The sequence below is a fragment of the Eschrichtius robustus genome, chromosome 4 (assembly GCF_028021215.1).
Source record: "Eschrichtius robustus isolate mEscRob2 chromosome 4, mEscRob2.pri, whole genome shotgun sequence".
Classification (NCBI taxonomy): domain Eukaryota; kingdom Metazoa; phylum Chordata; class Mammalia; order Artiodactyla; family Eschrichtiidae; genus Eschrichtius; species Eschrichtius robustus.
Genome location: NC_090827.1, coordinates 75,410,941 through 75,438,669, shown reverse-complemented (window position 1 = coordinate 75,438,669; position 27,729 = coordinate 75,410,941). Strand labels below are relative to the sequence as shown.

The 27,729-nt window shown below is 43.2% G+C and overlaps 1 protein-coding gene and 1 pseudogene across 1 annotated transcript in view; one reads left to right on the top strand and one right to left on the bottom strand.

Moving 5' to 3' along the window:
- The window catches only part of IGFBP7 (insulin like growth factor binding protein 7), a 74,303-nt gene that overhangs the window by 17,789 nt on the left and 28,785 nt on the right, over positions 1–27,729 (bottom strand). The window lies entirely within an intron of this gene.
- On the top strand, positions 14,596–15,424 carry LOC137763735 (protein FAM3C-like; annotated as a pseudogene).

Here is a 27,729-nt window from a genome sequence, read left to right as displayed (position 1 = left end):
GTAAGTATTAGTTACTGCTTTTATTTCAAAGTAAATCCTTATGACTGGAGCTAATACAAATTGCTTCTTCAGAGAATGGAGATGACACATCATTTGGAGCTGGGGTGGCTGGCAAAAGGAGCTGGTATCTGAGCAGGCCCTGAAGTTCTGAAGTAAAACTTTCTCTCAAGGAAGGTTTTCAACTTCAGAGACCTGCCTGAGCAGAGGTGTGGAGGCAGGAAAACACCAGCTGGCTGGTGGAACAGCAAGCACCCCAGTCCGCTCGGGGAGAGCATAGCTGAGATTCGGGTGTGGAGCACACTGGAAGGAGGTGGGGGGGACACTTTGTGGTCCATTGCGTCTCTAAATGTTGGAGAGATGTGATTCAAGTGGCATTTCAGGAGATGACTTTGGAGGCCTTTGCAGCAGGACTGGGACAGGGTGGGGATTAGAAGCCTAAATCAAGGTGGTAACAATGGGAACAGAAAGGAAAGAGGCAGACTTGAGAGATTATTCAGGAAGAGCCAACACTACCCGGGAACTGACTGGATATGGGGAAGAGAGAATGAGTCAAAAGCTGTGGGCTGGGTAAGAGGAGGCGGCGACACCACGGACAGAAGCCAGGGTGTCTGTCTGAGGAAGGCCTTGGATTGGAGAAGGGGGAAAGGATGAGTTTGGGCTTAGATTTGTGGATTTGGGCAATGAGGAGGTGCCGAACCCCACAGAGAGAAAGGAAACAGACTGGGGGACCAGTGGTACCAAGGTAAACACTGTCAAGTTTACACTTTAGCCCTGGCAGGCTGGTTGGGTTCCTGCATATGGAAGGAAGACAGCTTTGGCTCGCTCTCCCATGGACAGCTTCTCTGGAGGGAATTCCATCAGCTCGCTGCTGACACCCAGCCCATTCTCACTCCACCCCATCCCAGGTAAAGCGGGGGAGTAGACAGCTAAGACACTGCTTAGCAACCAGCCACTTATCTGCAGGGGCAGTTCATCTGAAAGCAGACTGTCCAGTATGATGCAACCCTGGTAACGGCATATACAGATCCTGTGAATTACATTTCCTGGCTGACAGCTAGTTATCTCTGGGTTAATGAGACACTCCATTTTGGCTCCAATCTTTGATACTGAGAATCTTAAGGTGTATTAATCTTTTTTTTTTTCTGTAGTAGATATCATAGTATTCAGATGTGTTTCTATGATTGTGACTCTTGCAATGTCTCAGAATTATCCTAAGTTTGAACTGACCATGGAACATAAAAAGAAAGTTGCTGTTTCTTATAATTTGTTGCTTGCAAACCCAATCTCTTATTTGATGATGTCTTCTTATTCTTTTCCCCTAACAAGTATGGACCCAGCACAAAATGATAGAATAATAACCAAGGGTCTGACTCCAGGCTGAGGTTCCCACCCACAGGTGACTCTGGTACGTGTGGCCCGGGGTCATCCTTGGAGCAACACTGCACTAGGTAAAATAAATCCATGAAGGATTTAAAGCCAAGTTCAGATGTGTAAGGTGGAGAGATCACTCTGGTGGCCCTGTGGTGGCTGAGCTAACCTGGGGCTGTGTCAGCAACATCGCCAAGGGAGGAGCTCACGGATCCGGCAAAGCTCCCACGGAGCTGGAATAGCTAAACTGCCATCACAACACCGGCATGGCTGACGTCCACACAGGTTACATTAGTGGGCTACATTTTTATGTGGTTTGAGCATATGGAAGAACTGACTTCCTACAGAGTACCTTTATGAAGGGAAACTCCCTAGTTATGTGGGTGTATCTTGTTCATGCTAATGGAGCCTTGGAAATACTTTTTTTCCCCACATTTCATGGGCCTGTCCTATCTGGGCTATGACTCACCTTAAATCCAACATGTTAAAATTTGGGGTCACTTTTTCCTATTCTGCAAGCACAGAACTGGGTGGGGAAGTTTCCACAGGAGGGCACTTATTGCCACCTGATTCTGAGCTTCCTAGAAACCCAGAGAGCAAGTTCCCCCAGGACACTTCATCTTTGAGTCCCTGCCTTCCCTACACACCCCCAGTGCCTGGCATCGTCAGGCACCAGAAGTGTTTCCTGAATTGAGCTGTGAGCTGTAAGGGGAAGTCGTCCAGAACCTGGACGCTCACCCACCCTCAAAGCTTAGTCTCTGTCCATAGGCCCCGAGCTGACTAACAAAGGATGTAGTCCAAAGAAAGAGATGCTCCTGAACCGTGCCCCTAGGGGGAAGGATATGAGGGACTGCCAAGTGGCCTTCAACTTCAGGAGGGTTGGACTTGCTAAGCCTAGTGCCTGGAACATTTTGGAAAGCTGAAGAAGGCTGAGGCCTGAGCTCCCAGGAGGCCCTGGGAAGATGCTACCATGGGGCCACTTCTGTTCCCTGTCTACTAGACAGCCCGGGCTCCAGGGAGCCTTCCCACCTGGGGTCTTTAGTAGAAGACTAAAGTTCTTCAGCTCCCTGAGAACTAGATAAGCCCTCAACTCCACTTCGTCCAAGGAAGAGATTTACATTGTAGGAGGCCCAGTAAATCCCTCAGGCCAGGCTGACCACCCTGGAAGCAGACGGTGGGGACTGACAGTGCAGTACCGGGTCACCCTTTTAGATTAGGAATTATCAAAAAGAGGAGATTTGTTCAGTCTCTGGAAGGTTATGCAGGTTGGAAGAGATCTCGCAGAGGGGCATCTGCAGGAATAACAGGCACCAGACAACAGGGCAAGCTCCAGCCACCCGGGACCCGGCCTCTAAGAAGGATGCTGTCTTACAGAGGCTGCCAATCCTGGCTGCACGCTGGGCTCCTCTGGGAGCGGTTAACTAGTACGCGGGCCTGGGCTGCATTCCCAGAGCTTCGCGTTGGTCTGGGCGTTGGTCTGGGTGTGGGGTCTGGCACTGGAATTAATTTTCTTCAACTCCCCGGGTAGAACCACTCAATTAAAACATGACTTCAGAGCAGGAGATGCTCAGATGACAAAGACAACACAACGGTGGAAAGTAAGAGAGGAGAAGAGGAGGACAGATTTGGAGAAACATTGCTCCCAAGGCTTTTCAGGGAGAGGCCGAGGACACTGGGAGGTGCAAGCATTTAAGGAGAAGAGAGGAAAGTTCCAGGAGCTGGAGTGAAGGGTATAGATACCCGATAACCTTCTTACTGTTACTATTATCGCTCTAGCTCCATGGGGGGGACGGTGGGCCATGTCTGACCTCCCCCCCTTTGTCACAAGCTTTGAGTTGCCTGCTCTCAGAGTCTCAGTAGTTCTCCTTCTGTGCCGTTTTCCATTTTCCTAAAATAAAGCTTTTAGTTCACATCCCCAGCCCCGCCCCCCCCCCTCCTGCCCTCGGAATTTCTACCCTTGATGGCAGTGCCAGAGATGGGGCTCTGCGTCCGTCTGGAGTCTGTGTGTCTCATTTAAGAGCCCACTAAATCCGGACCCTTTGCCTTTGCTCATTTAGAGTCAGATCGCCTCTCTGCTAAGACGCGTTCAACTCGGCTTTGCGAGGGTCTGGAGCCGCATTAAACACAAGGGATCTGTGTGAGGCACGGCCCCCTCCGTCCCCCCCAACCATGAACACAGTGCGGGGCATGCCGTGCCTGTGCCTGGCTGGCATTTTTACCCGGTGATGTCTTCGCCCGTCAGGCCCCAGTCTCTAGAGCTCTCATGGTTACAGTTGCCTCCTTGGCCCAAAACCCCAGACATTAATCAGCCGCGCATAACGGCTCCCCCTGTTCTTTCTCAGTGTTTTCCCCTCCTTCACTTGTGCCCTCTGGTTATTTTCTGTACTCCTCTGTGATCTCCACAGACTTGAAAGCTCTCAGCTATTTACCCCCAGTCTCATCCTTTGTTTATCTTTGCTTTGCTGAGTGTTCTCAGATTTCCTCCCCACTTCCTAGTAGGATTTAGGCTCCTTCTCCCATGTTCTGCACTTTTCTAGCACTGCCCTCCAGGCTCAAACTGGAACAGAACGTTCCTCTTACCCGTGGGCTAATCCTTCTCGCGTGCGTCCTGAGTACTTACTACATTTGCTACTGTGTACTTGCTTTGTGGACATACTGTGTGTTCCCAGTATAACAAGACATTCTTTCTGAGTACTGAGAGGAAGTTCACATTACAGAAGGTGCTAGATGTGGGTGCAGTGGACCATCTGAGCTTGGAAGAGCTGGATTGTTCAAAGAGGCTCAGAAGTGCCAAGTAACACTGCTCTGAAAATCAGGGAAATGGGCAGGTCTCTCATCACGGGGGAGGAAGACCTTTCTAAGAGGAACTGGGGGACTTTGAATAAGGGTTTTGTATTTTTCATTAGTGAGGCAAGTCTTGCTTGCTCTTGTTGGGTGGAGGTTGACCTGGAGCCCACCCTGCTGGGTGTGAGCTATGAAAAGTGGGAACCAGACTTCCCTGGTGGCACAGTGGTTAAGAATTCACCTGCCAATGCAGGGAACACAGGTTTGAGCCCTGGTCTGGGAAGATCCCACGTGCCATGGAGCAACTAAGCCCGTGCGCCACAACTACTGAGCCTGCACTCTAGAGCCGGCGAGCCACAACTACTGAAGCCTGTGCGCCTAGAGCCCGAGCTCCGCAACAAGAGAAGCCACTACAATGAGAAGCCCTCGCACTGCAACGAAGAGTAGCCCCCGCTCATAGTAACCAGAGAAAGCCTGTGCGCAGCAACGAAGACCCAATGCAGCCAAAAATAAATAAATAAAAAAAAAATAAATCAATTAAAAACAAAAAAAAAGAAAGGTGGGAACCAGGTAAAGGAAAGCTATGCTCCCTCATAGGCGAGTAGTTACCCCAGAAGGAGGGTCTCTGGGGGCATAAAAATGCTCTTTGCTGCTCTTACTGGTATTTATAGGACCAGACAGCTTTACTTTGGCATCTTGATTATTTTCAGACAGTGATTATTTTTCTATAATTAGTGGTTCTTTTTCTTTTCTTCTTTTTTTTGAGATTTGTTTTCCTTGAGTTGTTAATTCCTTTCACAACGCAGGAAAAAAAGGGGCTCTCATGGTTTCAATAGTAAACTGGGTTTTAAAGGTTAAGATACCGCATCTCTACAAGGACTGGGAGCAACTGCACGTGAAGCGTGCTATGCGGCCTGTCACAGAAACGTCCTTTCCCTCTGCAGGTGTTTCTTCTAGTGCAGCTGCCAGCTCCAGCCTTGGAGATTCTATTCTTCTGTTGAAGTAAAGGAAAGTAATTTCCTTCCAGAGCAGTAGCTGGGATTTCAGACTGGGCACCTCTTTAGAGCAGCCATATGCATAAAAGCAGGAAACTTGTTCTTTACAAACTTGGGGAAGAAAATGTCCAGGATTTTCCCGAAATTGACGTAGAAGCTGCGCTTTATGCCTCCTTAGTCCTTGCCTTTTGGGTACATTCTCAGGGAATCTCTCTAGCAAACGTGTGACCCCTTTAGCAAGCTGGGGGCTTCAAAGATGAGGCTGGTTCACAAGGGTGTGATGCCTGCTCTGCCTGTGAACAAGGGCTGGAAGGCAGCCCAGACTTATCTAGTCCATGGGAAAGGATTATGGTCTCTGAGCCTGTAAATCAGTTAAACTGACACTTGAAGAGAAGAAAGTAGACTCAAATAGATAAACTGAGACAAGACCCCCGGGACAAGCATGACGCTGGTAATCACGAAACCTGCTTCCGCCCACATATCCACGGGAGCTTGGCCTCTGTAAAAACAGTCATGATCTCTGCAGCTGAGAGAGCTTAACCTCACTCACAGACAGTTCTGAATAATGCTTTGGAAAATAAGCAAGCAGCATTTTAACCTACACAGCAATAATGAGGAATAACAGATCCACAAATACTCCAGTGTCAGCACTAGATAGCTTTCCCAATGTCATAACATGCTCAGACAATTAAAGAACAGATATTTTTGGAGCATACTGATCAACAGATGTAAAACTGGGTTGGCCAGGGACTTCCCTGGTGGTCCAGTGGTTAAGACTCTGCGCTCGCTCCCAATGTGGGGGCCCCGGGTTCCATCCCTGGTCAGGGAACTAGATCCCGCACGCCACAACTAAGAGCCCACATGCCACAACTAAAGATCCCACATGCCACAACTAAGACCCAGCACAGCCAAACAAACGAATAAATAAATAAATTTAAAAAAACAAAACAAAAACTGGACTGGCCAGTGGTTTAATTCCTATTAGTTAGGGGTTATCAAAAGAAAAATGTCATCCATTCATCATTAATATTCACTTCCTGTAATAAGAGCACTAACTTCTACTGTTGCCTAGATGAAGTTACTCCTTAAGGGAAAATCCCTATGGAAAAAGGTATAAAAGTTGAGAAAGACTCACAATGAAACTAACTAAATCGAATTTCAGCATTGTATGGCACTAAGCAGGTAAAAACAAGGAGTGGATTAATTCATTCAGGTCCTCCACAAACTAAGTGCTGTGCTGGGCAACAGGAGGAATGGAAAGATGACGGGGTTGGACTCCTATCTGATATGGATTTAGAATCCACAAAGTGTAGACTAGAATACAAGTGCAGAATCAATTATAATATGGAAGGAGTATGACTGGTCCTATGATATAAATATAAAAAGCATTCTGACTGAGTAGGTCAGAACTGAATTCATGGAAGAGGAAAAGGGCTTTCAAAGTTAAAGGCAGTGGGTGGGGTTGGTAAGGAAATTCCAAGCGAGGGGGTCAGCCCACTCGAAGAGGTGAGATGTCGCTGTATACTGGCGTTAGGGTTTACAGCCCACAGAGAGTTTTTATATCTATTACTTCATTTTGACTTTCCCAACAATCAGCTAAGCAAGTCATTTTACAGATAAAGATATTGAGGTTCACTAACGTTGAGTGTCTTGTGCAAAGTCCCCAAGCCTGGGAGTGGTGTGTCCAGGACATGAATCTACGTTTTCTGAGTCCAAACCTAGAGCTTTCCCTAGGCTCCTGTGGTGCCTCTCTACACAACCCAGTATTGCTGAAGTGTCCCTTCTTGCTCTGTTTTGTTGGAGGGTGAGGGGTTTGGAGAGAAGGAAAAGAAATCTTGAGAACTGGAGGGCAGACTAGATTGCAGCGGTTTTCAGTGTCAAGGCAAGGAGATTAGGTATGTCTACAAGTTATCATGAAGAAAAGAAAAACAAGATAATGAAAACATTAATGTCTTTTGGAGAAAAGATTACACAATTGTGAGAATCCTAAACAGAGGTCATGGCTCACCATTCACACTCCGGCCTGAAATGTTTCAGGGGTATTTTCTGAGGGGTTCTGGGTAAGCAGTTTGGACTTGTAACCCCAAACAGGTCAGAATTATCCTGCTCATACTGAATGCTCAGCAGATGTTAACTCTACCGCGACCACATAGAGTCCTACCACATCTTAGAATAAAACAGTCTGAGAACGCCAGGCCTTTTCGTTAGATTTGAATGGTTTCAATGAATGTTTAATGTGAAAATCAGTATTTGAAAATATGCTTCATGTTTTGTTTTGCAAATCATTAAGAAGATGCCATCTTCTTAGAAAGTACCTTATATAGGCAGGAATCCTATGAAAACTTGATATTTTATTTTTATAAGTTTATTTATTGATTTTTGGCTGTGTTGGGTCTTTGTTGCTGCACGCAGGCTTTCTCTAGTTGCGGCGAGCGGGGGCTACTCTTCGTTGTGGTGCGCAGGCTTCTCATTGTGGTGGCTTCTCTTGTTGCAGAGCACGGACTCTAGGCGTGCAGGCTTCAGCAGTTGTGGTGTGTGGGCTCAGTAGTTGTGGCTTGCGGGCTCTAGAGTGCAGGCTCAGTAGTTGTGGTGCATGGGCTTATTTGTTCCACAGCACGGGGGATCTTCCCAGACCAGGGCTCGAACCTGTGTCCCCTGCATTGGCAGGCGGATTCTTAACCACTGCGCAACCACGGAAGCCCTTTTTTTTTTTTTTTTTTAATAGAAAACTTTAAAAGTCAATGTTAACAGTTAGTAAACATTCATGGGCAGAGCCAAGCAATCCTTCTATTAGTGAAAATGTCTCCTCTTTGGGCTTAGATATGTTTCAGATTTACATCTTCATCTTGAGAAAAAATTTAACTGCCAGAAAGGGGAGAAGGGTTCGAAATGACTACATTTATTTAAACTATAAAATCCAGAATAAATAAGATCTGGCCCTGAGTATGTTCCCAGCCTCCTTTCTTGCCTCGTCCCTCCTGAACTCTGAGCTCCAGCCATAATGAACTTCAGTGTTCCTCAAATGTGTCCTGCTCTCCCTGGCCCCTAGCCTTTGGGCATGTCATTCCTTTTCCTGGAACATTCTCCCATTTCCCATTCCTCCCCATCTTTGCCTGGTTAACCCCTAGATATCCTTTAGATCTCAGTTGTCTTTTTGTTTGACAAACCTCCCTTGATGTCTTTCCTCATCCCCCTCCCCCTTATTTAGAATGGGGGCCTCCTCAAGAATATACAATGGGGAGGACAGTCTCTTCAGCAAGTGGTGTTGGGTAATTTGTACAGCCACATGTAAATCAATGAAGTTATAAGAAACCCTCACACCATACACAAAAATAAACTCAAAATGGCTTAAAGAGTTAAACATAAGACATGATACCATAAAACTCCTAAAAGAGAACATAGGCGAAACATTCTCTGATCTAAATCGTACCAATGTTTTCTTAGGTCATAGGTCAGTATCTCAAGGCAATAGAAATAAAAGCAAAAGTAAACAAATGGGACCTAATCAAACTTATAAGCTTTTGCACAGCAAAGGAAATCATAAACAAAACAAAAAGACAACCTATGAACTGGGAGAAAATATTTGCAAATGATGCAACCAACAAGGGCTTAATTTCCAAAATATATGAACAGCTCATACAACTCAATAACAAAAAAACAAATAACCCAACTGAAAAATGGGCAGAAGACCTAAATAGACATTTCTCCAAAGAAGACATACAAATGGCCAAAAGGCACATGAAAAGATGTTCAACATTGCTAATTATTAGAGAAATGCAAATCAAAACTACAATAAGGTACCACCTCACACTGGTCAGAAGGGCCATCATTTAAAAAAGTCTATAAATAACAAATGCTGGAGAGGGTGTGGAGAAAAGGGAATCCTCCCTACACTGCTGGTGGGAATGTAAATTGGTGCAGCCACTATGGAGAACAGTATGGAGGTTCTGCAAAAGACTAAAAATAGAGTTGCCATATGATCTAGCAATCCCACTGCTGGGCATATATCTGGAGAAAACTATAATTCGAAAAGATAGATGCACCCCAATGTTCACTGCAGCACTATTTACAACAGCCAAGACATGGAAACAATCTAAATGTCCATCGACATATGAATGGATAAAGAAGATATGGTGTATAAATATATACATATACACACACACACAATGGAATATTACTCATCCATAAAAGAGAATGAAATAATGCCATCTGCAGCTACATGAATGGACCTAGAGATTATCATGCTAAGCAAAGTAAGTCAGAAAGAGAAAGACAAATACCATATGATACCACCTATATGTGGAATCTAAAATATGACACAAATGAACCTATCTATGAAACAGACTCACAGACATAGAGAACAGACTTGTGGTTGCCAAGGTTGGGGGAGGGGAGGGATGGACCGGGAGCTTGGGGTTAGTTGATGCAAACTATTACATATAGAATGGATAAACAACAAGGTCCTACTGTATAGCACAGGGAACAATATTCAATATCCTGAGATAAACCATAACAGAAAAGAATATAAAAAAGAATGTATATATATGTATAACTGAGTCACTTTGCTGTACAGCAGAAATTGACCAACATTGTAAATCAACTATATTTCAATAAGTAGAACGAGGGCCTCCTTCCTCGTTCTTGTATGGCTCTATTTACCCTCATCACAGCAATTTCTCAGGGCTTTAACTGTGTCTTCGCACCCCCATGAGACTGTGGGCTCAATGCTGGTAAGGACAGGCCAACTTCTCTCAAGTTCTATTCTGTATCCCAGTGCCTGGCACCGAGTAGATGATCAACAAACCTGAGTAGCTGAGTGTACTGATGCTGTTACCAAAATATACACCAGGTTTTGTGCTTTCATGTAAAGGTTTAAGTAGCAAGACTTTAGGAACCATTCCAAGAGACTGGCTTCCTTTGTTGTTATTTAAAAGATTTTGGGGAGCTAGCTAGTTATAACTACTTTTATTCCAGAGTTTGTACAAGGGCATGTTTTACCATTTGGGTAGAAATTTTGATTACTGTGGCTATTTAAAAATTGGTCTTCAGCTGTTCATAGGTACAAACAGGCCAATGTTTAGGGATACTCTGTTGATGTTCCTGACCCAGCTACTCAACTAGAGCAATAAAATGGCCAGAGTTGCTGATGCTGTATTCTTATGCTTACATTAACATAGATCATATGTTAAAAATCTATACAAAAGTAGCAATTTCGTTAAAAAATTTAGATAAAACCCAGGAGACAAAAGATAAAGGCTGATTCTATAGCAAAATGCTGCCTTATTAGTCAGTTTATAAGATTTAAAAATTGGGGTTCACGGGTCAGACTTTTAGTGGGAGAAACCAGAGTGAAGTTTGGGGCAACTATTTAAAAGTGCAAAAGGGCAAGTCTATATTGACAAGCAATAATGTTATATTGGAAAAGATGGATTTAAAAGAAACAATCAGCAAAGCATAAACCCCAGTTCCCTAAACATGTTAAACACATTTATGTGAGGTTTTAAGTGAAAAAGGTCCACTTTAAAGTCTGTTTCCAAGCGTGAAAGAAGAATTGCTGATTCCGCGTGCAGAGGAAAAGCACCAGCTGACAGGCCGTTTCCGGTGGGATGGTTGACAGGAGACAGTACTGAGATTCTCCTCTTGTGGTAAATAAATCCTACCCTATTAATACTTCCATTTTCTTAAATTATCATATAGCCAGTGACCTTTAGATGCAGAAGGACCCTAAGATCCATCTTGTCCAAATACTCATGGGGGCGCTGGTTCAACATTTGCCTACACTCATTCCAGGATGCTGGCAGAAGTGGAACTAGAACTGTATGAATTCACCTCCTTGTACTTTATTAATAATCAGAAAAAACATTATCTGTTCTCAATCAGCTGGCTGCCATTTAAACAGTGTGAAGCTGAGAGATTAGAAAGGCGCTGAGCAAAAGCATTAAGCATGAACAGCTGCATTTCCCAGGCAGAAGGGCGGCACACAGTTTAGTTGTGGGAGTATTTCCAATTTGCATGAATGGAACATGGACAAGTAAGATAAAGCTGGCTCCAGAAAAGTAATTCCCCCAATTTCCATGAGCCTGGGATTTGGGAAACTGCAGTCTGCTCTGGAATTCGGAGACATGACAAACGATACTGGGAGGAACTCCCTATGTGACCTCAACCCACGCACACACAGAGGCTTGTCAAGGTCCCAGGTGCTGGGCTCGCCCACGGGTTGTGGCTGAGACAGAAAAACAAAGAAAAAATAAAATGCTCCCCAAACACGCACATAAGCAGAAACTATCTTCCTGTGTTCTCTGCCAAGAGAACTGGAGCCAAAGAGGGTGAGTTCAAGAATCTGATTCATCCATCAAGACAAATCAACTCAGTCTAAGGAGGCTAGAAGGGCAATTTAGGAGGTAAACAAAAGTTGTCTCAGAAAGAGGCTTTGGAGAAAACACAGAGGCCATCCCTGGAATCAAACTCCATAGTGAAAACAGAAAAGGGCTCACTCTTAAGGCATGGAGTTCTGAACATGCCAACAGGTGGACATGTTCAAAGGGGCAGCTCCAGAGGCAAACAGCACCAAGATGTTAGCCCTCCTCCCATGTGGAGTCTGGGTTCTGAGCCAGCTCCTTGCTGAGCTGAAGAAGCATCTCTAGTGAAGAAGGCCTGATAGCACTGTTCAAGTTCAGCAACAGCAAAGGAAAGCCATTTTGGGGAAAAGTACTTCCCGCTCCAGGAGTGCCAAGCTCCTGGGCTGGCCTGGAGCATCCACCCTTGCTCATGGTCAAAGCCACTACTCTTACCTGTATCACTTCTCTGGTTTGGCTGGCCAGTTGTTCCCCCAGTTCCCTCCCCCACTACTAGCCCCCATGCCAGCCACAGATTGGAGTTTGTGTCCACATTCTCTTTCTCTTTGTCTCCAGGTATCACTAGAGTATCTGGTCCAGATCCTGTTCATCCCTTCTGCTTCATGGGTCTCCCATCCCCTTATCAAATCCTCCCTTTTTAGGTGGAGCCGAATTCTGCTCCCCTTGAATGTTGGCTAGACTTAGTGACTCCATTCTAATGAAAAGAATGTGGTGGAAGCGACAATATGTGAATTCTGAGACTAGGTCGTTAAAGGCATTGCAGCTTCTTTCTTGCTTTTTCTTAGATCACCTGGTCTGGGAGAAGCCAGTTGCCATGTTGTTAGGATGCTCAAGCAGTGCAATGCTTGATGAGGAACTAAGTCCTCATGACAATAGGCATGTGAGTGAGCCAATTTGGAAACAGATTCTCCAACCTCAAACTTTCAGATGACTAGCCCCCACTGACATCTTGACTGCAAGCTCATGAGAGACCCCCAAGCCAAAGACTATCTAGATAAGCCAGTCCCCAATTTCTGACCCATGGAAACTGTATGAGATAATAGATATTCATTGTTGTTTTATTTAGGCTGCAAATTTTGGACTAATTTATTGTGTAGCAGTAAATAACTAATACAACATCTTTGAGCTTTCTCTACCGTCAACTAGAGTTGTCCCTTAATTAATCATAATCTCTTTTTGGAGAAGGAGGGTTTGTTTTTGTCATACAGTTCTTTCCTCAAGGGTTATGGCAAAACCCCCCACATTTGTACAGTCCTCATGGATGGACATTTATTGATTTGGGGTCATTATGGCTAAATCTCAAGGAGATAACGGCAATAATGATAATATGCATTTTCAAGGACTGTTCTTTGTACATGCTCTCCTAGAATTTTTGTTACTTCATCACTACATAAAAAAGAATTGGACCTTATATCCCCGCAGGATCCCCCAAACATAAGCCTTAACTGTGAGCATTTGTAACCTTAAACAGCCCATAGAAACTATAAAAGACTTTTTTTTTTTTCCTTAAGGGTCTTATAGTCACACTTTAGGAAATAGTGAGTGAGATTAGTCTGCCATATACTACAACATGGATGACACTTGAGGACACTAACCTAAGTGAAATAAGCCAGTCACAGAAAAACAAATGTTGCATGATTTCACTCACATGAAGGATCTAAAGTTGTCAAACTCATAAAAGCAGAAAGTAGAATGGTGGTTGCCAGGGGCTAGATGTAGGGGGGATGCAGAGTTGCTGTTCAATGTTCCTGCAAGATGAGAAAGTTCTAGAAATTTGTTGTATACCAATGTGCATATATTTAATAATACTGTATGTACACTTAATTTGTTAACAGGGTAGATTTCATGTTATGCATTTTCTACCTCAATTAAAAAAAAAAAAGGAAATAGTGAGTGAGATTAAAATGACCTTATTCCAAGATTCACAGCAGTGATTCCTTTTTTGCAACGCCTTTTCCAATACACCACTAAGTGTCATGTCATCCCCAAACCCCCTCAAAACTAAAAAATTTTTTACTTGTTTTTACATTAAAAAACAAAAATGTTGTTCTCTTCTTCCTGGAGGATTGATAGGGTGAAAAGGGAGGTAGGATCTCATACAAACCAAACGTAAGGATAGGTTGTTACAATTCCCAGAAGTTTGGGAATCATTGATCTGGAGATATGTTGAGGTTTCAGAAGAAGCATGCTTGAAAAAACATCTGACATGCGCCTAGAGCCCGTGCTCCGCAGCAAGAGAAGCCACCGCAATGAGAAGCCCGTGCACCGCAACGAAGAGTAGCCCCCATTCGCCACAACTAGAGAAAGCCCGCACACAGCAACGAAGACTCAATGCAGCCAAAAATAAATAAATTTATTAAAAAAAAAAAACCGTCAGGCAAAGAATCAGAAAAATGTTAGCCATGAAGAAAAGTACAAATAAGTAATAATAAAAAAAAATCTGAGCATCTGAAAAAGCTAAGCTCCAATCAAAGGACTGCTGTCGCCAGTTTACTATCTAATTCTCCATAGAGACAAGACCTATAGACATCGTACCCAAGAGATCAAGGCAAAACAGAAGCCAGTGAAGACTCAGATAAGCAATGAGCTAATGCCCAGATAAAAGGAGCCTAGTAATGCATCAGCAATGGCAGAGAAAAATAAGACTGAAATACTTTCTATCCGTTAATACATGATTGGGGTCAAAAGTGAAGAACAGGGCTTCCCTGGTGGCGCAGTGGTTAAGAATCTGCCTGCCACTGCAGGGGACGTGGGTTCGAGCCCTGGTCTGGAAAGATCCTACATGCCACGGAGCAACTAAGCCTGTGAGCCACAACTACTTAGCCTGCATGCCACAACTACTGAGCCCACACGCCACAACTACTGAAGCCCACGCGCCTAGAGCCTGTGCTCCGCAACAAGAGAAGTCACTGCAAGGAGAAGCCCGTGCACCGGGGAGGACCTGGAGGAGAGAGTGGGAGGCGGCAGTGGTTCCTGTCGGCCTCCTGCAAGGCGGACTGCGGGGAGGCCAGAAAGGGGGTGCACGAGGCGGAGAGACAGGCGGGAGGCCAGAGCTTATTTAATGAAAAGGGCCACAGACTGAAAAACCAAACATGAAGGTAGCAAGTGCTGCAAAGTTCATGGTAGCTGTGGCAGTATTTTTTACTGACATTCTATGTTATTTCTCAAGCATTTGAAATAAAAATGGATGCGAGTTTAGGAAATCTATTTGCAAGGTCAGCATTGGACGCAGTTGCATGTTCCACAAAACCTCCCAGATATAAGTGTGGGATCTCAAAAGCTTGCCCTGAGAAGCATTTTGCTTTTAAAATGGCAAGTGGAGCAGCCAATGTGGTAGGACCCAAAATCTGCCTGGAGGATAATGTTTTAATGAGTGGTGTTAAGAATAATGTTGGAAGAGGAATCAATGTTGCCTAGGTAAATGGAAAAACAGGAGATCTAATAGAAACCAGATATTTTGACATGTGGGGAGGAAATGTGGCCTCATTTATTGAGTTTCTGAAGGCCATACAAGATGGAACAATAGTCTTAATGGGAACATATGATGATGGAGCAACCAAACTCAATGATGAGGCCTGGCAGCTCATTGCTGAATTGGGGAGTACATCTATTACTCATCTTGGTTTTACAGACAACTGGGTCTTCTGTGGTGGAAAAGGCATTAAGACAAAAAGCCCTTTTGAACAGCACATAAAGAACAATAAGGACACAAACAAATATGAAGGATGGCCCGAAGTTGTAGAAATGGAAGGATGCATTCCCCAGAAGCAAGACTGATGTGGAGAAAATTGAAGGGAGCGCACTTTCACTTGCTAATGGGAAAGCCCTAACGGAAAAACTACATGTAAATATTTTAAGAGCATGCAGCCATCTCGGTGTGTGCATGACCATTATCTCTTTTGGTATCAGGATTATTTATTGCTAAGGTAAATAGACATCTTTGTAAATAGTCATCATAATGAGCAAATCACTGAACCATTTCTAAGCACATCTCCCTAATGGTACAATGTTCAGACTGCGATGATAATGGCATCTTTTAATTCTAAAACCATTACCCAATGGATAACTGAACAGATTTGAAAAATATATCGATATATATACTAGTCACTGTGAAAATTTATCATGGAATAATATGGATTTTAGGGAGGAGACTTATATATATATATATATATATATATATATATATATATATATATATATATATATATATATATATATATATATATATATATATATATATAACCTTTTGATGATAGTATCTTTTAAATTAAAAAGATATTGGGCTAGTTGTGTGTGTAATGTTACTTTACAGTCTGACTCCCCTGTTCTATTTCTTTTCTTAGTCTTTCTCTTCCCTTCCCAAGAAACCTAGAAATAAAATATGAAGACTGATATCCAATACGTGAAAAGCACAACAGAATTCTTTGTTTAATGTACACAGTAAAAAGTAAATATATAGGGCTTCCCTGGTGGCGCAGTGGTTGAGAATCTGCCTGCTAATGCAGGGGACACGGGTTCGAGCCCTGGTCTGGAAAGATCCCACATGCCGTGGAGCAACTAGGCCCGTGAGTCACAACTACTGAGCCTGCGCGTCTGGAGCCTGTGCTCCGCAACAAGAGAGGCCGCGATAGTGAGAGGCCCGCGCACCGCGATGAAGAGTGGCCCCCGCTTGCCACAGCCAGAGAAAGCCCACGCACAGAAATGAAGACCCAACACAGCCATAAATAATAAATAAATAAATAAATAAAAATTAAAAAAAAAAAAGTAAATATATAAATGTAGGTGGCATCAGGGCTGTAGCTTGCTGGATTTTGTGTTAACAGTGTGCATAAGTTGATTTTGTATAAGCTATTTAGAGTAAGACAGGAGGGGGCAACTTCACAGAGCTGAGGAACCAGGCCAGGTCCCTTCCCCAGCCTTGGTAGGTCATTCAGGACAGCATGTCAGTATAGTTAGAGCAATACTGGCCTAAGTTTTCCTTATTTAAGTGTCATCAGCATTGACCAAATGGTTTGGAAAGAGGCATGCTTTAATGTCACAATAATTTTGGATTGTAAACCAAGAAATTCTGTATTTACTTTCATCTAACTTCATAATAGTAATTTTTGCCTGAAAAGATGACGACATATTTAGAAAAGTCCTAATTACTGATTGGGACTGATAACATTTAAAAATAATTTTATTTGACACACAATGACTTTATACCCAACTCTACATAAAAATATAAGAGATCTAACTTCAGATGTTCACAAAATGACTCAAGTTTTTAAAATATTTTTAGGGCATTAAATATCTGTTGTGTGTGAAGTGTCTTAAACTGGAACATAAAAAATGTAACGATCAAACTGCTATTCACAGTAAAAGGCAGCACTTCAATTTTGGATCTAAATTTTAGATGACTTATATAAGAAAAATTAAAAGCGGTATTTTTTATTTTGTTATAAACCAAGGTGAAAGTTATTCAGCTATTTCTTAAATATCAGTGCGTTTGGGGGTACCGTTTCTTCCCTCAAACTGAATATAATTCATGTATGCACCTTGCACATCTAAACAATTTTTGTAGACTTTTCAGATTTTTGGTGCTGATACACTAAATCACATTCAGCATGTGTGTTCTGACATTTAAAATACTTTCCTCAATTCTGTAAATTAAAAGAATGGCTATTTTACAGTTCCAGGGATTGTGAAATAAGTGTTGCTTTTTTTTTTTTTTTTTAAATAATGAGAATAACTACTCTTGGTTTTGCATTGTGAATTTTTTTGTATTATCTGGCAAAGTAATATGCCTATAGAACTTCACACTGAGATTTGTCAAGCGTGTATTGTACTGCTTTAACATGCAAAATTAAAGTCATTCCTATGGGTAAACACACTAATATCCTCAGGATATATCTTAACATGGATAGAATTTAAGTATCTAGATGGCAGGATATCCCTTTCAAGATACGGACTATAACGTGATAGCCTTGTAGAGCTGTATAAAATGCCAAAAGAAGGGATAAAGATGGGTTATGTAACTGTTTTCATGCAGTTTGCTATTGTTTCAATTCTGCCTTGTATAGATTATATCAACATAACTTTGGGAAGCCATAGTTTTACTATATTTTATTTTCAGATAGCTTTTAAAAATCAGCATTGTAAATGCAGCAATGCTCATTTAATGTTCAGAATTTTCATTAAAATCAGAAATTTGGCATTGACACTTCGGTTTTTTTAAATGGTGTTTAAGGACTTATGGATGTGTATTTTTTTATTTGTAATCATAGAGGCTGTCCCGGACTGTTAAAATTTAGCAAAGACAGTAGGAAAATAAGTGATATGTGGGAAATTAAAGAAAAATTGAGGAAGAATCTTTATATTCCTGACTTTAATTTGATTAAAGTTTATCAAAAAAGGAAGCCCGCGCACCACAACGAAGAGTAGCCCCCGCTCACCACAACTAGAGAAAGCCTGCATGCAGCAACGAAGACCCAACGCAGCCAAAAATAAATAAATAATAAATAATTTTTTTTTTTAAAGTGAAGAACGTACAGATGGCAAGTTTCTGTTATATCATTTTCCACAAAAAAGGAAAGAAAATATCGAAAGAGAGGAAATGGCACATGAAGGGTTAAATTTTCAGGATGCATATACATAATTATCATCGCCATGTAGTAAACCAGGAATGGGGTTAGTGGAAGGCGGGGAGGCAAGTGAAAGGAAACTTTGGGTGTTACATGGATAAGGAGAAAGGGACAAATTATGTTTAAATTTAGAACATCCACTAATGCTCTCAAAGTTGTCTGACAGCTGGAGTGTGCTTTCTCTTGTCATCCCTCAACTTGCTTTTTTTGTTTGTTTTTAACATTAAAAGCTAATTCTGTGAAGCTTTTCAACTGCCATTCTGGTGTGCAGAATCCATCTGAAGGACATGAGAGAAAAGCCAAAGCTCTAAGGAAGCCTTTCTAGCCAAGACTATAGAAATGTTCTGAGCCTCTTGCCCAGACATGCAGTAGGGTCCAGGGCGGGGGGCTTCCTCCAGGCCACCACTCTCAGGCTTTCCTCCAGGTGTGCTCCCAGGAGTGACAAAGACTGTTATATCCTCTCCTTGTATGGTTTCAGGACAGAATATTACCATGAGACACGCTGACTTGCCCAGGAGGGAAACTCAAATTGGTGTAGAAGCCTGAAGGCCCCTCTGAGTCTCTTGGACCATCTGTGGGGCTGGATGGAGCAGAAAAGAAGAATAAAGATGGCAAATGAGCAGAAGCTGGGCAGGAAGCAGAGGCTGGGCCACGGGGGAACTTCCAGTTACTGGGATCTCTCTCTCTCTCTGGGTTGTTTACGGTCCCTCACCACAAAACACAGTTGGGAGGCCCGCCACCAGGAGTTCTCTCTAGATCTCCTGCAGGAATCTTAGGTGAGTCTTTCTTTCTTCTAGAAGTCCTTCCACAGTAAGATGTTTTCTCTTCAAAACGCTGATCAGACTCACTGTAAAATGTTGTCTTATTAAATAAATTTTATAAAGAGGAGGCTGGTTTAAACAAAAATGAAAATCAAGTAGATACTTATTTCATGTTTGTTTTTTTTTTTAACATCTTTATTGGAGGTTAATTGCTTTACAATGTTGTGTTAGTTTCTGCTGTATAACAGAGTGAATCAGCTATACATATACATATGTCCCCACATCTCCTCCCTCTTGCATCTCCCTCCAACCCTCCCTATCCCACCCCTCTAGGTGGTCACAAAACAACGAGCTGATCTCCCTGTGCTATGCAGCTGCTTCCTACTATCTATCTATTTTACATTTGGTAGTGTATATATGTCAGTGCCACTCTCTCACTTCGTCCCAGCTCACCCTTCCCCTTCCCCGTGTCCTCAAGTCCATTCTCTAAGTCTGCGTCTTTATTCCTTGTCCTGCCCCTCATTTCATGTTTGACAGAGCTTTTTCTATCTTTGTTTCCCCTATCCTGTCCCCCACTCCCAAATCTGACTATATTCACACAGATTCTGTTTATCTATGCATTTCCATTATGGCTAACAAATAAAAAAAGCGCACTTCCTGCTGAAAATCACATTTAACAAATCCCTTTGGGGGACAGAAAGAAGTGCATACCATTGAAAAAGATTAGTTTGTAGGAGGCAGAAGTCAGGCCCCAATCACTCCTTTCCATTAAGCTCTAGTTAAAATGAGGTGGGCGCCACAGGCCACATTTATAATGATGGAAGTTTCTCAATCTCTGACTGTGGGCCTGAACCTCTATGAGACCATAATCGGTCTCAAAGATATGCAAAATGAATCACCAAAAGTTTAAATAAGAATGCTTCCCTGGTGGCGCAGTGGTTGAGAATCTGCCTGCCAATGCAGGGGACACGGGTTCGAGCCCTGGTCTGGGAAGATCCCACATGCCGTGGAGCAACTGGGCCCGTGAGCCGCAAGTACTGAGCCTGCGCGTCTGGAGCCTGTGCTCCGCAACAAGAGAGGCCGCGATAGTGAGAGGCCCGCGCACCGCGATGAAGAGTGGCCTCCACTTGCCACAACTAGAGAAAGCCCTCGCACAGAAACGAAGACCCAACACAGCCATAAATAAATAAATAAAATTAAAAAAAAAAAATCACTTGTTTCTACCTAGTAGCAAAAAAAAAAAACATTAAAAAAAAAAAAAAAAAAAGAATGCTTCTCTTCTGAATGCCTAAGACGACTTGAGCCAGCTCACAAATTTGGGGGAGGAGTAATGAGCAACGAACACAGGGGGGCCTCAGTGCATTTTTCTATTTGGTTAAGATTGATTCCTCCTGAAAAACAAATGTGATCGATCTTGAAGATCAATGCTGAACAGTACAACACAATGTATTAAAGAATGTATTGAAACAAAACTGCTAATTAAAAAGGCCAATTTTTCTGCAGATGGGCTCTCCCTGCACGTGTTCGTTTTTCACTACATGCTATTTCTTCTGCTCTAAACACACCAGGCTCACCTAGTTAAGGAAGCCCCTCGGTCCTTGTGCATGTGGCAGTGGTGAAACCTAGCTGGAGGAAGTGTGTGAATCAGTACAAGGTGCAGCAGGAGTATATTCTGGCCAAAAGTGATGCTGATCGATGCACAGCTCTAGGTCCTACTGAAGGCACCATTTCTTGTATCTCTGGGGTATGAAACACTAGCTTGGAACTTACAAAGAATGTTCCTCTTTCTTGCTCTAGCCTTTGGAAAGCCTCTTCTATTCAAACACTATGTTCCATGCTGCTATTGAGTACATATACGTCTCATCAAATCAGGCGAGTACTGCGTGGGTAAGGAGAGTAGGACCAGTCAGTAGGAGGCCTACTGGAGCTGTTACATTTAGCAGGCCTATTTCCTTCCTCCATCTGTGCTGACAAACAAATGTTCGCTTTCAGTCTGGCACTGTCCCCGGTTCTTGATCATTCAGGCTTAGACTAAGCAACCCCAGATTCCAACACTGGCGGGTTCCAACACACACAAGGTAAGACAGCTTCCCTTGGTTTTTCCTCGGTGGTCACTCAGTGGGCAGGATCCTCTAACAGCACATGCTGGGCCATCACCCCGGCCCACAGTCCTGGCTCCCAGCCCAGCAGAGGGGGCTGGGCTGGGTCAATATCATGACAGGTCTAAGGGAGCCACACTGGTGCTGTGCTTACTGTCCTCCCTCAGTATCTGCAGGGGTTTGGATCCAGGAGTACTCACGGGTACCACAATCCACAGATGCTCAAGCTCCTTACATAGAATGGTGCAGTGCGATGAATACAGTCGGCTCTCGGTATACTGAGGATGCAAAACCCATGGATTCGGAGGGCCGACTGTACTTGGCGTGGGGGGATATCTGGGGACTCAGGAAGGCAGGTCCACAGTGGCTTTCAAAACTTTGAGCCTGCTTAAGAGGTCTTGTCTTGAACAGCTTTTCTCTGCGGATTGTGAACCCTTGCTGCGGGAAGGGAGTTGGTTATAAAGAAAGCCAGAACTGCCTGAGAACTAGGGTCTCTGGACCCGAAGGGGCAATAAGATGGGCCTTCTGAGTAGCCCCATGAGATTGCACGGCTGCGAAGGAACTGGCCAGGCTTGGAGTCAGTCAGGATGTGACATCACAGTCATATCACCACCTCCAGCTTGCCCCACCATCACTGCCCATTTGTGGAGAGCTTTCTAAAGTGTGTTATCTTACCTGACCCACAGCACAGAGCTGTGGAGTTGGTTGAGAGCCTCTGTGACCCCTAATGCCCAGAGATGAGGAAACACAGTGTGTGTGTGTGGGGGTTACTTAGTAACCTGACTGAGGCCAGCGACTCACACAGCGGGTCCTGGTCTGAGCACGCAGATCTCCAAACTGCATTTTCTTTGGAAAATGCACCTCTAACCCAGAACTAAACCATTTATTGTTTCTGCCCGTCCCTCCCTCTCTCCTACCTGCCTTGGAAGGTATTAAAAGGTGAAAGTGAGCCATCATTGGCAGCTGGGTTCTGCTTGTCAATCAGGCAAGCCGAGAAGCACTACATGCTTCTTTCATTTATGCCTGTCACTGCGCAGGATGCTCCAGTTTCCTCTCCAATCTTACTTCAGCGGCTCAATGTCACTCTTGCCAAAACGCTCCATTCCCTTCCCTTTATCTCTTGATAAAGGAGGAGGCCCTCCTTTCATATGACCATTTGCTTGCTGCCCTATTTATATCATTCTAATAACTGAGCCCTCTTTTCTTTTTTTAAAACACCTTTTCAGACAGCTTGCTTCAAGTCTTTCAATTAAAAGGAAAAAGATACAGCTCCTTAAAAAAAAAAAAAAAAAAAAAAAAGTCACCAGCACCCAAGTATTGCCGTGCTTCAGGAACTTGTACTTCATTTGGTATAATCTGTGTTGAAACTATATAGCATTATCTACTTTGAACGCCCTAGAAGCCCTCGGGGTAGCTTTTTTGTATGAGAGATATTAAATCTGGTTGAAACTCAACAAGGAACAGTGTCATGTGGGAAATCCATGCCTGTTGGACCCTTGACTGATCACACTTCAAAGCCCAGTGCTTTGCTAAAGGGCATCTTTCTTTAAAAATAAAGCAATCCTATTAGTCAGATCCTTCTCTGCACACCATAGCTTTGAAGGAATTTGATAGTTTGCAAATTCAAAGTTGAAAATTAAAAACCCACGAATACAACTTGAATCCATTTATTCATGGTAAAATGAATATAGCTTTGAAAAGTCTACCCTCATTAGGATCATTTCAATGTGATCTGTGATCTGGAGTGAGTCTGTTTAACTAGGCTCTTGCCACGGAAAGAGACTCATTTTCTAAAATAAGTCCTGTCTTCAAAGGACTCAGGAGACACCACAGAATAATATTAAATGAAGTGCAATTCTTTTTCAAGAATGTTTCACTGTTTTCTTAATCAGTGTTATTTTTATTTTGCCAGATTTAGAGTACCTCTTCCCCTTCCCCCTCAAATGCATTAAAATAAACCCTGGCCCCTGCTGGAGTGATCAAAGCTTCCCAATTCACAGAGGAATGTCCGTTCCTCCAAGCCTGGGGAGGTTTCCTAACTAATGAACTAGAACACTGTCAGATGTCTGGTTGCCAAGTAATATATTAAAGTGCTTTTCTAATGAGATTTCTGCAAGGTAACTATAAAACCATAAAAAGCACATTAACCTTCAGTAAAGCAAAAACATTTAAAAAAATAACCAAATGCCTTTAAGGAAAAGAAGAGTTCACCACAGCAGTTAAAAAGCTGAAGAGAATTTGACAAGTGGAAAAATAAAGCCCAACAATTTCACATCTGAGAAAAAGGGTGGACACAAAGCAGAGCAATGTAGGAGTTAGATCAAAAGGAGCCACCTGATGATAATATGTGACCTTAAACATCTCCCTTTCCATGCACCCTTGTCTATTTGTAACATGGATCTGTGATAAACATAGCTACAAATGCCCCCCCCCCCCCCTTATGAAAAGAAGGAACAGCTTTTCATTTTTAGAACTTGTGCCTGAGAATTTAGGAACAGTCCACACAAATCTTGAATATCAAGGACCTTTTTGTTAGAACCAACATGAGGAACTCTCACTTGAAATACAAACAACAGCAATGACACGAAGCCTCTACCATGGACCACTCTGAAACAGTTTGGGGAAATCCTTCTGTTGGCTCCTGCTTATCACCCTGCCTTTATTATTTAACCATGGAGTTTACCATGACATCAGTGAGGCTAGGAGGCTGGAGGCCATCTGTCTGGGTCTGCATTTGTGTGACCCTGTGGCTGCAGTATGTTCTGTATTGATCCGGTCAGTCCTGCAGCCCTGGATCTTGTTCAAACTCTTAAGGGTGGAAACCACCCATCAAAGACTGGTGTGGGGTCTGAAAACTAACATAGAAGGTGATGTGGGTGTTTAGCTTAAAGAAGAGATGCCTGGGGTGGGGGACTATCTGTTAAGTATCTTCTAACATCTGAAGGGATGCCATGTCAGGGAATGAGAAGTCTTGATTTTACTTACTCCCAAAGGAAGCACTAAGATCAAAGACACATCGCATATTTAAAGTCAAGGTAACAAAGTGTTCGTCAGCACTTAAAGATCTCTAACAATTTAAAATGCATTCATGTATGGATGAGCAATGGCTGAGAGTTGTCAGGGATGAATTCTTCATTTTATTCACAATTTCAATCAAATCCAATCAAACGATGGATTGATTCCAAAGGAAAATTTTTTGTTACTTAATATTATCATTTCTTTTAAATAGCTAACCAAGAACTGGGAAATGATTTACTCAAGATTAATAGAATTAAAGTATTTTTCAAAATATGGTGCCTGGATTTATATAGAACAAAGCAAAATAAGGCATGTATTCATGGGTATTAAATATTTGCTTCAAGGGGACCATAGAACACAATACATCAGTCCTCTCTTTGCAGAGGTTCTCCAAGGAAAGCACACTTTAAAAAGTCAAATAGGGACTTCCCTGGTGGCGCAGTGGTTAAGAATCTGCCTGCCAATGCAGGGGACACGGGTTCGAGCCCTGGTCCGGGAAGATCCCACATGCTGCAAAGCAACTAAGCCCGTGAGCCACAACTACTGAGCCTGCGCTCTAGAGCCCGCAAGCCACAACTACTGAGCCTGTGTGCCACAACTACTGAAGCCTGCGTGCCCTAGAGCCGGGGCTCCGCAACAAGAGAAGCCACTGCAATGAGAAGCCCGCGCACTGCAACCAAGAGTAGCCCCTGCTCGCCGCAACTAGAGAAAGCCTGCGCGCAGCAACGAAGATCCAGTGCAACCAAAAATAAATATATAGTAATAAACATATTTATTAAAAAAAAAAGTCAAATAATTGACAGAACAATGACCCTGGCACTCCAGGTCCAATGCACGTGCTGGGATGCAGCCTTCAGTTGAAATCTGTCCTGAAGCTTTAGTCTTCAGGAATGTGATAGAAAATGGAAAGCAAAGGGAACAGAACTGCTGTGTTGTGAACATAATCTCTGGATTCAGACAGACCTAGGTGATGTTGGGTAAGTTACCTAACATTTTGAGCCTCAGTTTTCTCATTGATAAACATGGGGTAATAATAAGTACCAGGGCCCCATGGGATTGTTAGGATGCATGCACAGGGCTCCCCATGCTGTCTGGCACACAGTGAGTACTCAATAAATGGTCATTGTTATTTATGATTTCAAATTAATTATTTTAAAGTGGAATAGGATTTGTTTTCCTGGTTAAGGAGGAAGCTGGACCCAATGACTTTCATAGTTTCTAACCACCATATACTCTGTTATCCTATTTCATGTTAATTGTTTCCCCTCTCAACTCAGTCCTGCCCCTCACCTCCCCACCAATGGCCATTCACAACAGGTACGCCTATTCATTGACTGCTCACCATGCGCATTCAGGTGTGTAACTAATTTAACCCTCTCAACCACTCTGTGAGGTTGGGGCTGCCTCCCATTTCACAAGAGGAGACACCTGAGGCACAGGAAAGTTGAGTGATTTGCCTAAAGTCGCGAGGCTTATAAATGGTAGAGCTGGGATTCAAAACCAGGCAATGTGGTTCTAGAACCCAGGCTCCTAACCACTGTCCCATATTACCTTCCAGGTAACCTAAAATTCTGCCTCGACATGTCAGCTAACCAATGTGTAGTCAACTACTTGCTGCAGCTGATGAAAAAGTGGTACAAGATCCAGTGTTTGCCTTCAGTCTCCTCTTCTCGGTCTTCACCACAGATCTTCTAGCTTTACATTCCAGAGCTTCATTCCTAATCACCAATTTCTCTCCCTCCCTTCGCACAAAACACCCTGACCCTTGATGGGCCAGTGATATAAATATGCATTTCCATTCACTTGTGGGTTTAGGGTGTTTTTTTTTTTTTTTTTTTTTTTCAAAAAATGGCTCTACCAAGTTCCTCTGATCTTTGCTAGTGATGCAGACCAGGTCCCCGGAGGGCTGGCTAATCCTGAGCTTACAGAGCCCTGAGCACAGTCAGGCACTTCAGAAATGCACTTGGATGATGACGAGGTGGTTTCTCTAACAACAGAAAGTTCCCAAAAAAGCTGTTAGGACTTGAGAGGACCAGCTCCCCGCCCCCCCCCCCCCCCCACGCCTGCTGGCCTGGGAGCTGCCACCTGGGTGGAGCTGGCTCCCGCCCACAGGATCCCCAATCCTCCTGGGCTCAACTCAGGCCTCCAGCTGCAGTTGCTCGTTCCTTCTTGTTCCACATGTTTCCTCTAGCACCGATGGTTAATGCCCTCTCTTTAGGGTGAGAAAAATGAACTTGCTGTCCATGCAAGTAGGGACCACTCATTCCATCTACAAGAGATGCACACAGCTACTTGGTTCAACTCAAGAGTATCCTCTCTGCTGTCTTCTTGTCACTTTTTCAAGCAAGGTATTACATTGCCTTGTAATTTCCTTTTTTCTCTTAAAACCAAAACAAATTGCAGGTGATTCCTTGCATTTCGTGTTGCAAAAATTCACATTCTGCTGTACTTCATTAGTAAAAGCTCTTTCGTCCCCACCTTTCAACACTGCTCTATGAGACGCAAATAGAACCATTTCAGTTTTCCAGTTGAACAGCCAGGAAAAAGAAAAAAGAAATAAAAAGGAGCAACACCCTGCTTATCTCCATGTTACACATTAACATGGTCCTCCTTTGCAGAGGTTCTTCAAGGTAAGCACACTTTAAAAAGTCAAATAATTGACAGAATAATTACCTTAAGCACTCTAAGGTCAGTGCAAATGCTGGGATGTAGCCTCCAGCTGAATTCTGCACCAAAGCTTCGGTCTTCAGGAACGTAATAGAAAATGCAATGCAAAGGGAAAGGAATTTCCAAATTTCTCCACAAAGATGTCATTGAAAACAATAATAGAGCTCAAGGAAAAGAAAGCCCACAAGTCATCTCCTGTCCAGCAATCTCTCGCCTGCTGAAACCTATCACTTTTGCTTTGCTCTCTCACTCTTGTGCTATTGGTCTCATTAATAATAGTAATCGCTAATAATAGAAATTACTACTATCCTTACCATAACCTCTAATACTGCCTCTACCACCACGTACTGAGCTTATTATATTCCAGGCACGGCGCAGGTTCTGTCATGTTATTTCAGATAACTCTCACAGGAATCCAGTGAGGTGTTTATGCTTATTAGCCCCATTTTCAGGTGAGAAATCAGAGGCTCTGAGAGGTTAAATACCTTGCACAGAGCGTATCCGTAGCAGGGCCAGGATTCTATGGTACGTTTAACTCCAGAACTTTCATGCTGACCATGATTCCCAGTTTTCTGAGTAATGGCCCATAGACATGGCCCATTCCATCCCCCCAGAGCCCACCATAGGGCTTGGAGGGCACTTGAATGTATGAATGAATGAATGACTACATGAAGAAACAAATCAACAAACAAGTGGATGTGCTTTCTGAAGACTAGCTTTTTAAAGTAAAGTTCTCTCTCATGTCTAAAATGGAGTATGGGAATATTCCATGACTCCATACTCATGACTTCAAAATGAGATCTTTTCTCCACCTGCTTAAAACTCAACAGTGAGTAATTGACACAATTGCATTCTACCTACATTGGTCCTCAGTGCTCCCGGCCACAGAGGTAATGGCTGAAATAACTGAAGCTGACATAGTCAAAAGAACTTTGATTTCAGATACATGAAGGGTTTCGCTAAAGTTGACATCAACGTCTCTTCTTCCAATACTGAACCCCCCTCCTCCCATTTAGAGGGAGCTTGCTGAGTGACATTTATTCTTCTTACTTTTTATT